This window comes from Cucurbita pepo, chromosome 1 (assembly GCF_057944985.1).
Source record: "Cucurbita pepo subsp. pepo isolate OVF chromosome 1, ASM5794498v1, whole genome shotgun sequence".
Taxonomy (NCBI): Eukaryota; Viridiplantae; Streptophyta; class Magnoliopsida; order Cucurbitales; family Cucurbitaceae; genus Cucurbita; species Cucurbita pepo.
This window is the reverse complement of record NC_141798.1, coordinates 13,353,799-13,371,488: the sequence shown is the minus strand read 5'-3', so window position 1 is coordinate 13,371,488 and position 17,690 is coordinate 13,353,799. Positions and strand designations below refer to the sequence as shown.

The following is a 17,690-nucleotide window of genomic DNA, read 5'->3' as shown; positions in this document are numbered from 1 at the left end:
CTGTGATTGAAAGGTGTAGGATACTTTCATTTTGAATCGAAGATTTATATGAAAATATTTGGTTTCAAATAAGGCAACACACTAAGTTAATTTGTCTTTTATTTGGAAAGTAGGCCAATTATGATAAGTTACAACTTTTTTTTCCGTCTTGGATCCAGAGTCATTAGGGTTATTCTGTCAATATCATTATTTGTTATATTAACAGCTATTTTATATATTTGCTATATGGATAGCGATGTGAATTCGTTCAATAAAAAAAATATTTAATAATAATAATATAATAATTTTTTTTAATTAATAAATATGTTGCATATATTTGTATTCACGACTCTAACAGTGAAGTCACTTATTAAGTATTTCTTAAAGTACCTAAGTCAGGTGCTATGTTTACGTTTCAGATAAAAGCAAGACATCCTTCTACGGATAACGGAAGTGACGCATGAATACCATGGAGCACGTGTTAGGGTAGTTGGTTTTCATCTTATTTTATACACACTTTTCACTAGCAACCATAATGACAAATTGAATAACAGGAAAGTCACCGACCATTTTATTTAGGAAACGGGTGGACTTTTAGGGCATTACGATATGTGGATTAGTATAAGGAAAAGAAGAGCATCACATCAAAACTCAATTTTCTTCGCAAGGGAAGAAACAATGGCAAGCAAAGTTGGTGAAAAATTCAGGAGTTTCAACACATTGAGATGTTGAATTTGGATAAACCTCTAGGCACTTTTGGTGACATCCAGCGGTGTCGCATGCATATTCAAACATCTTCACATCACATTGTTTTGCGTGGGTTGCTAGAGGCACCATCCAACCAGCTGCACAAATTTTCAAAATTATACATAGGTAAATTCCTTCCCTTAGAACCGTACTTGAGAGTTTCCTACCTCATACGACTCAACAGTCAATTCTTTTGCTATCCCATATTTTTTAAAATTTAACATATCTAATCTAATTGAAAGAAATTTCTCATAGATCTAGCCCATTTTTTTTTTCTCGAGTTAAGCAAAAGAGGTTAATTATATAAGTTTCAAACTTTAATTTTGCTGAATAATTAAATAGCTTTAATACCCATCCAGGCTTACAACACAAAACTTAAGGACATCTATACAACCATACTGACGTGAGAGAACCAGGACAAGAACAAAGAGGGAGCAAGAGAAGTTTGCCATCTCCTAAAATATCAGTGTTATATTATACTAAATTTATGTGTTTGAATGTAGAGTTGGTTTGCTCATTTGCCATTGTAGAGTCTGTATTTATATACACATTTTGTTTAACAAATATGGTGAATCTATAACTTTTATATCTTCATTGGAAAGTAGTCCAACTATGGTAGCTTCAAACCCCAGTGGAATTAACTAATCTTTTCATGGAATGACCTTGATCGGAGCAGTATGTATTGTTATATAAATTACAACTATTAAAGATTGTGACATCCGAGTAAATGAGTAAATGTATGAATCGAGACTATGTCCAGATGAAAATAATCTTGTGGATAGGATGTTAAGAAAAGCTTAAAAAAAATTAAAAGTTACTGTCCATTCTAGTGGTAAGTGATTCGATTGGTAAGTGTGTTTTTCGTGCAACAATTCTATGTTGGGTGATCTCTTCAAAATTTTCTTAGAATGCAGGTAAGTTAGGATAAAACATGTTAGAATGGCTCGTGTTATTTGTTTTCTTTGTAGAATTTGTTTCACTTCTTTGTCGCCAACCTTTGGAGCTTAGGCTCGATTTCAATCTTTTATGAGTTATACTTTAGTAGATCTTCCAATTTTGTGGGCATCGTTTTCCCTCTGTTTGTTTCGATTTATCAACATATCATCCTTACTGATCCAAGTTCCAAAGTTATGTTTTTAGCAAATTTAAACTCTTTCTTTCTCTTAATTGGTCAAATGTGTCATTTTTCTCGCTTTCATTCTCTGTTACTCAGAGTGAAGCTGTCATATTATAGAAGAATAAGAGGATGAACTCGAGTTATTTGAATGAACTACTTCCTCCAATTAGATGATCAAATTAAAGCTTTATTACTCCTTATCGAACCATTTCATTTAAAAACACTTCATTCTTTAGTGATACCAATTATTTATTCACACCATACAGACTTATCAATCGATTATTTATTCACACCACACAGACTTATCAATGCATAAATTATTTGATTCCACTATTATTTAGCTATTAGCCATGGTATAGAAAAGACAAATAAATAAGTTTTTTTTGTTGGCCAGAGGCTTTATGAGAATCAGATCAATATCAATGTATAAATGATGGTTGCACCATATCAATGAGTGTTGGTTTACAATTTATTTGTTGTAAAGCTTTATCCAATGGTTGTTTAGTTGCACCGATTGTTAGTACGTTTTCGTAGGTTGTTTAGCATGAAGGGTTGCACGGAATGTAGTTTTCTAGATGTTAAGCATGAGTGCTTCAACCTGTCTTTTTAGTTTTATGTATGTTTGTTTCCAAATTTTGATAAAAGCATGTCTGATAAATATTTAAAAAAGAAAAAAAAAATTATTCTTCATACTTTTATAACAAATGATTAATGAAAACATGAAGGATATTGTTTTTCTATAAGTTACAGCACAATTTATATAAATACTCTATGGAATGTTATTTATTTTTATTAAAATTATGAATGAGGTTGGTTGTCAACGATTTGGTTCCGCTAGAAACTAAAAATTGGAACTTACAACTCTTGTATTTTAAGGGTTCAATAATGTATTATTTCGCTAAACTATTTGGCTAATACATCAAGTTATGGTTAGGTTAGCAGTTTAACGATTAAAAAACTAAACGAATATATATGTTCTCTTTCTCTACCTATAACTTTTTTAATAGTCGTTGGGTTTATTATAACACATTATATTCGTAGATTAAGTTAGCCGTGCAAGTAGGATCGCTAGAGTCGAATGAAAACAGAGTTTAGGGTGAAGGAATAAAATGGAGAATTATATTTAAAAAAATTGAATCTGTATAGGCATCCAACTATTTTATTTAATGGGGACGGGTAAAAGCCAGAATTGATCACTTTCTAGCTATCATGGAATCAACAACAAAAGCAAAAAATAAAATAAAATAAAATATAGTTACAAGTGATTGGTTAAATTCACATAGACATTCAACATTTTTATTTAATAATCTGTTGTACAAATCAGAATGGATCACTTTTTAACAATCATGGAAACAATAGCAAATATAGTTAAATGAGATTTGTCCAATTGGAACACATTCAGAGGTTGATTTGGGAAACTTGTGTAAACATCTCTCTCTACAGTCTTTAGGTAAGCATCCTTCGTACAACTTCTCTTCACATTGTATTGCATTGACCGACAACATGCATGCAGCTGTCAAAAATCAAATAGTTATTGAACCAAAACGTACAAAATTCTTGAAAGTTTATATAAGATGTCTTTAAATCTTAAAAACAAACTTGAACAAAGGAGGAAACCAATGAAGAATAGGGAGCAAGAAAACTTTGCCATTTCCTATAAAAAGCAATGATAAACTGAAATTGATACGGGATTGAAACGAGTATGATACTTTCATTTTTAATGGAAGATTTATATGAAAATATTTGGTTTCAAATATGGGAACACATTAAGTTAATTCCTCATTTATTGGAAAGTAGGTTTTGAGGAAAGTAGGCTATTATGTCAACATCATTATTCGTTATAATCAAGATATTATTTGTTTTAGTTCGTTACTGATCGTAGATTCATTAAGTTATTATGTCAATATCATTATTTGTTCTAATCAAGAAAATCGGTTTTATTTCGTTACTTATCCTCATTTGATAGTTTTTAATGTCTCCCCTAGATCTTTTATCTTCCTTAACACAAAAGCCTCTTGAAAGATAGAAAAATTAAAAGATTTATGAGTCATATTTAAAATAACAACCTCTAATATATAATATAATAAAAAAATATTTTTTTAAATAGATCATATTTAAATAAAACATTTCAATACATATTTAACAAATTTGAATGTAGTATATATATAATTTACCCTGAATATTTCAATTACAAATCAAAAATATTTTCACAAATCAAAAATATTTTTTCCTTTATATTTAATATATAAAATTATTAAATATTAATCTGAATCTTTAAAAATTTTATTACAATTTAGGTTGGACATAAGGTTATAAATTCTAATAATATAAAATTAATTAATTCTTTTTTATTCATTAATTATAGATCATCTACTATAGACCTATAGTTGAACTCTTGTATCGGGTAACAAGTTGTGTTCATGTATGTAATCACTACAATCAAGTCAATTATCGATTCTTCACGAATTGTTTGTAACTATCGTTAGATTAAAAGTTTGTTTTACCCTTGTAAATATATTTTTCACTATAAGAACTACTGAATTTCTAATTAACAATTTTTTTTTTACGATTAACTATAAACTAAGTCATACCAATGAGAGGGTGTGCTCTCATTGTTCAAGTTTACAAAATGGTAGACATATTGAATCGGTTGTGAAAGTCATTCTCACCTATGCAAATCAAATACAAGTTTCCGGTAAGGAATAGTTCATAACTCACTCAAGATTAAAATCGCGTCACATATGATCATCCCATAAAATATTAATCTTCTCAATCAACACATTTAGAAGAAGAGATTAAATATTTCGTAATTCAATCTTAAATATTTTGTGCTTTTCAAAGTTAATATTCTAATCACAAATAAAAAATAGATATTTTGTGCTTTGGGTTTCCCCTCAAGGTTTTCCACATCTTGGCTAACACACCGTTCAGTGTCTGGGTCTGATACTATTAGTGTCTGGGTCTGATACTATTTGTAATAGCCCAAGCCCACAACTAGCAGATATTGTCCACTTGGCTCGTTATGTATCGTAGTCAGCCTCACAGTTTTAAAATGTGTCTACTAGTACGGAGAGGTAGAAGTTTTCACATACCTATAAGGAATGCTTAGTTTCCCTCTCCAACTAATGTGACTATATTGCACCAAATATTGAGGCCATTGAATGCAAAATTTAGAAGAACCAACTCCATTATATAACTTCTCTCAAATGACATATCAACTCAAAGAATTATGTCAAATCAACCCATAGTGAAGGACAAAATAGAAATTTAATACAAATTTAACCCAAAATAGATATGTAAGAATTGTCCCTTTGGAGCCCCTCTTATTATGTAACATAGATTTAATAGTTGGAGAACCATCTACCCGTTTTCCACCTTAATATATTACTATAGGGTCAAATCTCCATTATTAAGAATATATATAATATATATATTTACTATATGGATAACTAGGTGAATTCGTTCAACAAAAAAGTTATTTAATAATTTAAAATATCTATTAATAATATAATAACTTTTTAAAATAGTAAATATGTTACATACATTTGTATTTTACGTAGAGTCACTAAAGGAATATTTCTTAAAGTACTCAAGTTATGTGTTATTTTTACGTTTCAGGTAAAAGCTAGATATTCTTATACGGATGACAGAGGCGATGCATGAAAACCGTGGAGCTCGTGTTAGGGTAGTTGCTTTTCATCTTATTTTATACACAATTTTCACTTGCAACCGTAATGACAAATTGAATAATAGAAAAGTCACCTGACCATTTTATTTAGGAAACGTGTGGACTTAGGGCATTACAATACGTGGATTAGTACCAGAAAAAGAAGAGCATCACATCAAAACTCATTTTTCTTCACAAGGGAAGAAACAATGACAAGCGAAGTTGGTGGGAAATTCAGGAGTTTCAACACATTGAGATGTTGAATTTGGATAAACCTCTAGGCACTTTTGGTGACATCCAGTGGTGTCGCATGCATATTCGAACATCTTCACATCACATTGCTTTGCGTGGGTTGCTAGAGGCACCATCCAACCAGCTACACAAATTTTCAAAGTTATACATAATTTAATACCCATCCACGCTTACAACACAAAACTTAAAGGCATCTAAACAACCATATGTACCTGACAGAACCAAGACAAGAACAAAGAGGGAGCAAGAGAAGTTCGCCATCTCCTAAAATATGAGTGTTATAATATACTAAATTTTATGTGTTTGAATGTAGAGTTGGTTTGCTCATTTGCCATTGTAGAGTGTATTTATATACACATTTTGTTTAACAAATATGGTGACACAATAACTTTTATATCTTCATTGGAAAGTAGGGCAATTATGGTAGCTTCAAACTCCTATGGAATGTAACTAATTTTTTCATGGCATGACCTTAACTACCTAGACCAGAGTAGTATGTATGGTCCTATAAATTACAACTATTAAAGATTGTGACACCTGAATAAAAGAGTAAATGAATGAATGGAGGCTATGTCTAGATGAAAATAATCTTGAGGATAGGAGGTTAAAAAAAAGCTTTAAAAAATTACAAGTTATTATCTATTCAAACGTTAGTGTGTTTTCCTTGTAATAATTGTATCTAGGGTGACCTCCTCACAATTTCCTTAGAATGCATGTAAGTTAGGACAAAACATATTGGAATGACTCGTGTTGATCTGTGGAAATAATATTCACCCTTACCACCAAGGAATAAGTAACGTGACTATATCGCAGGAATATTCGGAAAGAGTCATCTCCATTGTATAAGTTCTCTCGAATGTCATCTCAACTCAAAGAATTATGTCAAATCAACACAGCCAAGGGCAAAATAGATATCAACACACCAAAGGGCAAAATAGATATTTAATAAAAATTTAACAGTAAAATAGGTAGTTAAGAATTGTAACATTGTAGAACCATCTCTTTTTTACCTAAATATAGTTTAACTATTAAGACATATATTATCCATCTAGAGATTAAATTTACATTCACTACTTATCTACTAGATCAGAAAAAATATATATATATATATCTGTGTGTGAATTCGTTCCCTACAAAAATAAATAAATAAATAAATAAATAATAAAAGTGATTGAATAATTTAAAATAGCTACTAATAATAAAATAATTTTTTTTTATAAGTTATTAAAAAAAAAAATTAGAGTTTTGAGTCTCCCTATCCATTAAAAAAAAGACATTTTTTTTTTTAGTGCAAGTCTTATTTAAATAAAATGTTATTTTAAATTAAAAAAAATGTATTATTATGCCGCAAATTTAATTACAAATGACCTTGAGTTGGAGTTGATTCGAAAGCCTATATATTCCCTCCGATTATTTTTGTAAATAAAAAAATATTTATTTTTATTAATAACTAATTTATGTTAATATAGGGATTGAATCCACCAACCTATCGACAAATAATTTCATTTATGATTAAGATAAAGATTGATGAGAAAGAGTTGAATCAGATTGTCAATTATTTAGTATAACAACCATACGTTACATATTGTATTCCATAATAATATTCCTTTCTAACAAAAATACTATATTTCATCTATGTATTTTACTAATGATGTTACAAGTTATGAAACGTTAATTTTGGTAGCTTATAAATTAAATTATATCGAAATTAGCAGTTTAATCCTTAAAAAAACATATGACGGAATATAGATATTCACTTTCTCTACTTCCAACTTTTCTAAAAGTAGTTGGATTTATTTTATTATAACACATTATATTAGTAGGTCAAGTTAGCGGTTCAAATTAAGACACGCTAGAAGGAATGAAATGGAGAATTATGCTAAAAAAGTTGCATCCATAGAGGAATCCAACCATTTTATTTAATGGAGACGGGTAAAAACCAGAATTGATCACTTTCTAGCGATCATGGAAGCAACAACAAAAGCAAAAATAAAATAGTTACAAGGGATTGGTTGAATTCATAGAGACATTCAACCGTTTTATTTAATAGAGGCTGTGATAAAAACGAGAATTAATCATCTTTTAGCAATCATGGAAACAATAGCAAATATAGTTAAATGGCATTTGTCCAATTGGAACACATTCAGATGTTGATTTGGGAAACTTCTGTAAACATCTCTCGCTACAGTCTTTAGGTACGCATCCTTCGTACAACTTCTCTTCACATTGTGTTGCATTGACCGACAACATGCATGCAGCTGTCAAAAATCAAATAGTTATTAAAACGAAATTCTTGAAAGTAAATAAGATGTTTCTAAATCTAAAAAAACAAACCTGAGAAAAGGAGGAGGAAACCAATGAAGAATAGGGAGTAAGAAAACTTTGCCATTTCGTATAAAAAGCAATGATAAACTGAAATTGATCTGTGATTGAAAGGTGTAGGATACTTTCATTTTGAATCGAAGATTTATATGAAAATATTTGGTTTCAAATAAGGCAACACACTAAGTTAATTTGTCTTTTATTTGGAAAGTAGGCCAATTATGATAAGTTACAACTTTTTTTTCCGTCTTGGATCCAGAGTCATTAGGGTTATTCTGTCAATATCATTATTTGTTATATTAACAGCTATTTTATATATTTGCTATATGGATAGCGATGTGAATTCGTTCAATAAAAAAAATATTTAATAATAATAATATAATAATTTTTTTTAATTAATAAATATGTTGCATATATTTGTATTCACGACTCTAACAGTGAAGTCACTTATTAAGTATTTCTTAAAGTACCTAAGTCAGGTGCTATGTTTACGTTTCAGATAAAAGCAAGACATCCTTCTACGGATAACGGAAGTGACGCATGAATACCATGGAGCACGTGTTAGGGTAGTTGGTTTTCATCTTATTTTATACACACTTTTCACTAGCAACCATAATGACAAATTGAATAACAGGAAAGTCACCGACCATTTTATTTAGGAAACGGGTGGACTTTTAGGGCATTACGATATGTGGATTAGTATAAGGAAAAGAAGAGCATCACATCAAAACTCAATTTTCTTCGCAAGGGAAGAAACAATGGCAAGCAAAGTTGGTGAAAAATTCAGGAGTTTCAACACATTGAGATGTTGAATTTGGATAAACCTCTAGGCACTTTTGGTGACATCCAGCGGTGTCGCATGCATATTCAAACATCTTCACATCACATTGTTTTGCGTGGGTTGCTAGAGGCACCATCCAACCAGCTGCACAAATTTTCAAAATTATACATAGGTAAATTCCTTCCCTTAGAACCGTACTTGAGAGTTTCCTAGCTCATACGACTCAACAGTCAATTCTTTTGCTATCCCATATTTTTTAAAATTTAACATATCTAATCTAATTGAAAGAAATTTCTCATAGATCTAGCCCATTTTTTTTTTCTCGAGTTAAGCAAAAGAGGTTAATTATATAAGTTTCAAACTTTAATTTTGCTGAATAATTAAATAGCTTCAATACCCATCCAGGCTTACAACACAAAACTTAAAGACATCTATACAACCATACTTACGTGAGAGAACCAGGACAAGAACAAAGAGGGAGCAAGAGAAGTTTGCCATCTCCTAAAATATCAGTGTTATATTATACTAAATTTATGTGTTTGAATGTAGAGTTGGTTTGCTCATTTGCCATTGTAGAGTCTGTATTTATATACACATTTTGTTTAACAAATATGGTGAATCTATAACTTTTATATCTTCATTGGAAAGTAGTCCAACTATGGTAGCTTCAAACCCCAGTGGAATTAACTAATCTTTTCATGGAATGACCTTGATCGGAGCAGTATGTATTGTTATATAAATTACAACTATTAAAGATTGTGACATCCGAGTAAATGAGTAAATGTATGAATCGAGACTATGTCCAGATGAAAATAATCTTGTGGATAGGATGTTAAGAAAAGCTTAAAAAAAATTAAAAGTTACTGTCCATTCTAGTGGTAAGTGATTCTATTGGTAAGTGTGTTTTTCGTGTAACAATTCTATGTTGGGTGATCTCTTCAAAATTTTCTTAGAATGCAGGTAAGTTAGGATAAAACATGTTAGAATGGCTCGTGTTATTTGTTTTCTTTGTAGAATTTGTTTCACTTCTTTGTCGCCAACCTTTGGAGCTTAGGCTCGATTTCAATCTTTTATGAGTTATACTTTAGTAGATCTTCCAATTTTGTGGGCATCGTTTTCCCTCTGTTTGTTTCGATTTATCAACATATCATCTTTACTGATCCAAGTTCCAAAGTTATGCTTTTAGCAAATTTAAACTCTTTCTTTCTCTTAATTGGTCAAATGTGTCATTTTTCTCGCTTTCATTCTCTGTTACTCAGAGTGAAGCTGTCATATTATAGAAGAATAAGAGGATGAACTCGAGTTATTTGAATGAACTACTTCCTCCAATTAGATGATCAAATTAAAGCTTTATTACTCCTTATCGAACCATTTCATTTAAAAACACTTCATTCTTTAGTGATACCAATTATTTATTCACACCATACAGACTTATCAATCGATTATTTATTCACACCACACAGACTTATCAATGCATAAATTATTTGATTCCACTATTATTTAGCTATTAGCCATGGTATAGAAAAGACAAATAAATAAGTTTTTTTTGTTGGCCAGAGGCTTTATGAGAATCAGATCAATATCAATGTATAAATGATGGTTGCACCATATCAATGAGTGTTGGTTTACAATTTATTTGTTGTAAAGCTTTATCCAATGGTTGTTTAGTTGCACCGATTGTTAGTACGTTTTCGTAGGTTGTTTAGCATGAAGGGTTGCACGGAATGTAGTTTTCTAGATGTTAAGCATGAATGCTTCAACCTGTCTTTTTAGTTTTATGTATGTTTGTTTCCAAATTTTGATAAAAGCATGTCTGATAAATATTTAAAAAAGAAAAAAAAAATTATTCTTCATACTTTTATAACAAATGATTAATGAAAACATGAAGGATATTGTTTTTCTATAAGTTACAGCACAATTTATATAAATACTCTATGGAATGTTATTTATTTTTATTAAAATTATGAATGAGGTTGGTTGTCAAAGATTTGGTTCAACTAGAAACTAAAAATTGGAACTTACAACTCTTGTATTTTAAGGGTTCAAAATGTATTATTTCGCTAAACTATTTGGCTAATACATCAAGTTATGGTTAGGTTAGCAGTTTAACGATTAAAAAACTAAACGAATATATATGTTCTCTTTCTCTACCTATAACTTTTTTCATAGTCGTTGGGTTTATTATAACACATTATATTCGTAGATTAAGTTAGCCGTGCAAATAGGATCGCTAGAGTCGAAATGAAAACAGAGTTTAGGGTGAAGGAATAAAATGGAGAATTATATTTAAAAAAATTGAATTTGTATAGGCATCCAACTATTTTATTTAATGGGGACGGGTAAAAGCCAGAATTGATCACTCTCTAGCTATCATGGAATCAACAACAAAAGCAAAAAATAAAATAAAATAAAATATAGTTACAAGTGATTGGTTAAATTCACATAGACATTCAACATTTTTATTTAATAGTCTGTTGTACAAATCATAATGGATCACTTTTTAACAATCATGGAAACAATAGCAAATATAGTTAAATGAGATTTGTCCAATTGGAACACATTCAGAGGTTGATTTGGGAAACTTGTGTAAACATGTAACGACCCTAAATTTCCACATATCTAGAGTCGCCACTAACGTCTCATGCTCATCCCTAATGCAGAACAAAAATCTAAGCATGCTCATCTTTATTAGCGGAAAAATTTAAAAACTTCAGAATACATTAAAACATTGGAAAACACTGCCGGACTTACGTGTTTCAAATATCGTGCTGGAGTTCAAAAAAGATAAAATAAAACGATTACAAATTAATTAATATAAATGAATGAAATGCAAACGCCCTATCCTAACCAAGACTAGGAATAAAATATGCAACTATCCTATGCACGCGCCACAGTCTCTGATCACGATGCCACCGTCAACCGTACATGGGAGCCTTGCCTTTACCTGAAAAACAATATGGCACACGGCCTGAGTATTTCGAAGAAATACTCAGTAAGTGACCCCACTATAGGGGCCATGCTAATGCAAACACATGCAATCATGAATAGGGACCTATCTCTAATCATCTTAGGGGTGGCCTCCAGTCTCGGACAAATTGGATGTGTAGTACTTCCCTACACACGACTCACACGTGCGAGTGTGAGTCCCCAGGGCGCTCGCACACCCCCTGGACCCTCTGGTCAAGCTAATCTGTAGCGACGTCCGGAGGTCAGCGGAACCCCATAGTGTCATGCGCCTCATGAACACCCTCATCTGTGTGCTTTCGCACCTGTGCGCATTCGCGCTCATCATAAGGTGCGCGTCCGCACTCATCATCTCTAGGGGAAGTAGCCCTATGCTTATGAACATACAAAATGCATGAGGTCCCTCTAAATCCATCGTAATGTCTCTTCTGACACAACCCTCTAGTCTCATCTCTTTGTTACTCTAGGTAACGCATATCGTGGATATTTATATTAATATCATTTTCATGCTCTTAGGGTTGTGTCCTACGTCGATCTAACGACATGATGCAATATGGCACTCATCATCATCTAGCATGCTCAATATGGAAAACATCATCATATTAAGGTAAAAATCATGCAATCATCATGCTCATCATAATGCCACAACGTGCGTCAAACATATTAAGCGTCACTCAACAAAATATGTATAAACTGGCACATATCATCAAGCATCATACAATCTATTTAGCCTATCCTATAGTAAGGCCACTTACTTGGTTGGCCTCGGCCGAAGTACTCCCTAAATAGCTAAACGTAAGCTCCCGTTCCGTGAGAGCTGCTTCCTACTTCGCTGGGTTTGTTTCCTATCACGCCGTTCACCACTTTCCGTTAGTATTTCACAATTAATTTACCTATAATTTAATAAATGTGAAATACGGCTCTAAAACGGCCTCGAATACCTTAATCGGGGCCGAAAACAGATCCGGGAGGGTCGAAACAGTGGAAACCGGGCTGAAAACAGGTGAGCCGAGCCGAACAGCCGCTGGAGCCGCCGGAGGAGCCGCCGGAGCGTCACCGGAGGGAGCCCGAGCCGTTTGCGCCAAGCCGAGCTGAGGACTGCCGCGCCGCTGTGTGACACGTGGCAGCAGCAGAGAAAGCCACGTCGGGCGGTAGTGTCGGGTCGAAGCGCGGGTCGGAGTCCGGTTCGGGTCGTGGTTCGGGTCGCGGGCTGTGGAAGGCTACTGGGCCAAGGCTAAACGTTGGGCCTCGGCTTACTGGGCTGGGCCGCAAGTGTTTGGTTTGCAGGCCGGCTCAATTGGACCGTGGGTCTAGTCTGGGTTGGTTCAACTGAACCGTAGCTTCTGGGCCGGTTTGAGGTTTGGGCCGCTGTAGTTGGGCTGGGCCGAAGGCAGAGGCTAAGGGAGGAACGGGCTGGCTCTCCCGGGTTCTGGGTTCGGGTTGACCCGGATCCGTGGATCTCGTCTTCCTTACCCGACTTTGGCCGATTTTCCGGCGAGCTTTCTCTCTCCTTCCCGCGGCATTTCCGTTGCCGATTTCGGTCCTCTTCCTTCCCTTTTCCTCTTTGTTCGTCGTTCTTCTTTCCTTTTTGGGAGTTTTGCGGTCTAAAAGCTCCTAAAAGCCATAGATCTAAGAATCAATTTTCCGACCTCGGTTACCGACGACGACGCTTACGAAATAACACAAAACGCACCCTGAGTTATTGTGCTTTCGTTAGGGATCTCTCTTACGGTAGTAATAGGTCGTTTGGTGTCGGTTTAAGGGTGGTTTGAGGGCTCGTCGGAGAAACTGGACATTCACCGACGTTTGTCTGAACTCTCTCTCTCTCTCTCGAAATTTTCTCTCCTTTCTCCCTCTGCAGGCGTTCTGAAGATGCTGGGCTGAGGGTGGGCGTGCTGTGGCCGTTGTTTCGCGTGGGTTCCGCGAAACTCGGCGGTCGCCGAAAAACTCGCGGGTTTTCCGGCGACTGAGTTTCTTTTTTTTTTTTTTTTTTTTCGTTTTCATTTATTTATTTATTTATTATTAATATATATATATATATATATATATATATATTAATAATATATATATATATATATATATATATATATATATATATATATATATATTTTTTTTTTTTCTTTCTTTCCCGGGTCATTACAAAACATCTCTCTCTACAGTCTTTAGGTAAGCATCCTTCGTACAACTTCTCTTCACATTGTATTGCATTGACCGACAACATGCATGCAGCTGTCAAAAATCAAATAGTTATTAAACGAAAACGTACAAAATTCTTGAAAGTTTATAAGATGTCTTTAAATTTAAAAAACAAACTTGAACAAAGGAGGAAACCAAGGAAGAATAGGGAGCAAGAAAACTTTGCCATTTCCTATAAAAAGCAATGATAAACTGAAATTGATACGTGATTGAAACGGGTATGATACTTTCATTTTTAATGGAAGATTTATATGAAAATATTTGGTTTCAAATATGGGAACACATTAAGTTAATTCCTCATTTATTGGAAAGTAGGTTTTGAGGAAAGTAGGTTTTGAGGAAAGTAGGTTATTATGTCAATATCATTATTGGTTATAATCAAGATATTATTTGTTTTAGTTCGTTACTGATCGTAGATTCATTAAGTTATTATGTCAATATAATTATTTGTTCTAATCAAGAAAATCGGTTTTATTTCGTTACTTATCCTCATTTGATAGTTTTTAATGTCTCTTCTAGAGAGAGATTTTCACATCCTTATGATGACTTGAACTTGCTCCCCTATATCTTTTATCTTCCTTGACACACAAGCCTCTTAAAAGATAGAAAAATTAAAAAATTTATGGGTCATATTTAAAATAACAACCTCTAATATATAATATAATAAAAAAATATTTTTTTAAATAGATCATATTTAAATAAAACATTTCAATACATATTTAACAAATTTGAATGTAGTATATATATAATTTACCCGGAATATTTCTCTCTTAATATGAATATGAAGATTACAAATCAAAAATATTTTCACAAATCAAAAATATTTTTTCCTTTATATTTAATATATAAAATTATTAAATATTAATCTGAATCTTTTAAATTTTTATTACAATTTAGGTTGGACAGAATGTTATAAATTCTAATAATATAAAATTAATTAATTCTTTTTTATTCATTAATTATAGATCATCTACTATAGACCTATAGTTGAACTCTTGTACCGGGTACCAAGTTGTGTTCATGTATGTAATCACTACAATCAAGTCAATTATCGATTCTTCACGAATTGTTTGTAACTATCGTTAGATTAAAAGTTTGTTTTACCCTTGTAAATATATTTTTCACTATAAGAACTACTATAAGAACTACTGAATTTCTAATTAACAATTTTTTTTTTACCATTAACTATAAACTAAGTCATACCAATGAGAGGGTGTTCTCTCATTGTTCAAGTTTACAAAATGGTAGACATATTGAATCGGTTGTGAAAGTCATTCTCACCTATGCAAATCAAATACAAGTTTCCCGTAAGAAATAGTTCATAACTCACTCAAGATTAAAATCGCGTCACATATGATCATCCCATAAAATATTAATCTTCTCAATCAACACATTTAGAAGAAGAGATTAAATATTTCGTAATTCAATCTTAAATATTTTGTGCTTTTCAAAGTTAATATTCTAATCACAAATAAAAAATAGATATTTTGTGCTTTGGGTTTCCCCTCAAGGTTTTCCACATCTTGGCTAACACACCGTTCAGTGTCTGGGTCTGATACTATTAGTGTCTGGGTCTGATACTATTTGTAATAGCCCAAGCCCACAACTAGCAGATATTGTTCACTTGGCTCGTTATGTATCGCAGTCAGCCTCACAGTTTTAAAATGTGTCTACTAGTACGGAGAGGTAGAAGTTTTCACATACCTATAAGGAATGCTTAGTTTCCCTCTCCAACTAATGTGACTATATTGCACCAAATATTGAGGCCATTGAATGCAAAATTTAGAAGAACCAACTCCATGACATATCAACTCAAAGAATTATGTCAAATCAACCCATAGTGAAGGACAAAATAGAAATTTAATACAAATTTAACCGCAAAATAGATAGGTAAGAATTGTCCCTTTGGAGCCCCTCTTATTATGTAACATAGATTTAATAGTTGGAGAACCATCTACCCGTTTTCCACCTTAATATATTACTATAGGGTCAAATCTCCATTATTAAGAATATATATATATATATATATATGTATATATATATTTACTATATGGATAACTAGGTGAATTCGTTCAACAAAAAAGTTATGTAATAATTTAAAATATCTATTAATAATATAATAACTTTTTAAAATAGTAAATATGTTACATACATTTGTATTTTACGTAGAGTCACTAAAGGAATATTTCTTAAAGTACTCAAGTTATGTGTTATTTTTACGTTTCAGGTAAAAGCTAGATATTCTTATACGGATGACAGAGGCGATGCATGAAAACCGTGGAGCTGGTGTTAGGGTAGTTGCTTTTCATCTTATTTTATACACATTTTTCACTTGCAACCGTAATGACAAATTGAATAATAGAAAAGTCACCTGGCCATTTTATTTAGGAAACGTGTGGACTTAGGGCATTACAATACGTGGATTAGTACCAGAAAAAGAAGAGCATCACATCAAAACTCATTTTTCTTCACAAGGGAAGAAACAATGACAAGCGAAGTTGGTGGGAAATTCAGGAGTTTCAACACATTGAGATGTTGAATTTGGATAAACCTCTAGGCACTTTTGGTGACATCCAGTGGTGTCGCATGCATATTCGAACATCTTCACATCACATTGCTTTGCGTGGGTTGCTAGAGGCACCATCCAACCAGCTACACAAATTTTCAAAGTTATACATAATTTAATACCCATCCACGCTTACAACACAAAACTTAAAGGCATCTAAACAACCATATGTACCTGACAGAACCAAGACAAGAACAAAGAGGGAGCAAGAGAAGTTCGCCATCTCCTAAAATATGAGTGTTATAATATACTAAATTTTATGTGTTTGAATGTAGAGTTGGTTTGCTCATTTGCCATTGTAGAGTGTATTTATATACACATTTTGTTTAACAAATATGGTGACACAATAACTTTTATATCTTCATTGGAAAGTAGGGCAATTATGGTAGCTTCAAACTCCTATGGAATGTAACTAATTTTTTCATGGCATGACCTTAACTACTTAGACCAGAGTAGTATGTATGGTCCTATAAATTACAACTATTAAAGATTGTGACACCTGAATAAAAGAGTAAATGAATGAATGGAGGCTATGTCTAGATGAAAATAATCTTGAGGATAGGATGTTAAAAAAAAGCTTTAAAAAATTACAAGTTATTATCTATTCAAACGTTAGTGTGTTTTCCTTGTAATAATTGTATCTAGGGTGACCTCCTCACAATTTCCTTAGAATGCATGTAAGTTAGGACAAAACATATTGGAATGACTCGTGTTGATCTGTGGAAATAATATTCACCCTTACAACCAAGGAATAAGTAACGTGACTATATCGCAGGAATATTCGGAAAGAGTCATCTCCATTGTTTAAGTTCTCTCGAATGTCATCTCAACTCAAAGAGTTGTGTCAAATCAACACAGCCAAGAGCAAAATAGACATCAACACACCAAAGGGAAAAATAGATATTTAATAAAAATTTAACAGTAAAATAGGTAGTTAAGAATTGTAACATTGTAGAACCATCTCTTTTTTACCTAAATATAGTTTAACTATTAAGACATATATTATCCATCTAGAGATTAAATTTACATTCACTACTTATCTACTAGATCAGAAAAAAAAAATATATGAATTCGTTCCCTACAAAAATAAATAAATAAA

The 17,690-nt window shown here is 32.4% G+C and overlaps 1 long non-coding RNA gene across 1 annotated transcript; it reads right to left on the bottom strand.

Moving 5' to 3' along the window:
• Positions 1 to 7,636: 7,636 nt before the first annotated feature.
• On the bottom strand, positions 7,637 to 8,185 carry LOC147794806 (uncharacterized). Its single transcript, XR_015422561.1, has 2 exons — positions 8,097 to 8,185; positions 7,637 to 8,020 (listed from the first exon to the last, which is right to left on the bottom strand). It is a non-coding gene; the product is annotated as an uncharacterized LOC147794806 (long non-coding RNA).
• Positions 8,186 to 17,690: the final 9,505 nt, after the last annotated feature.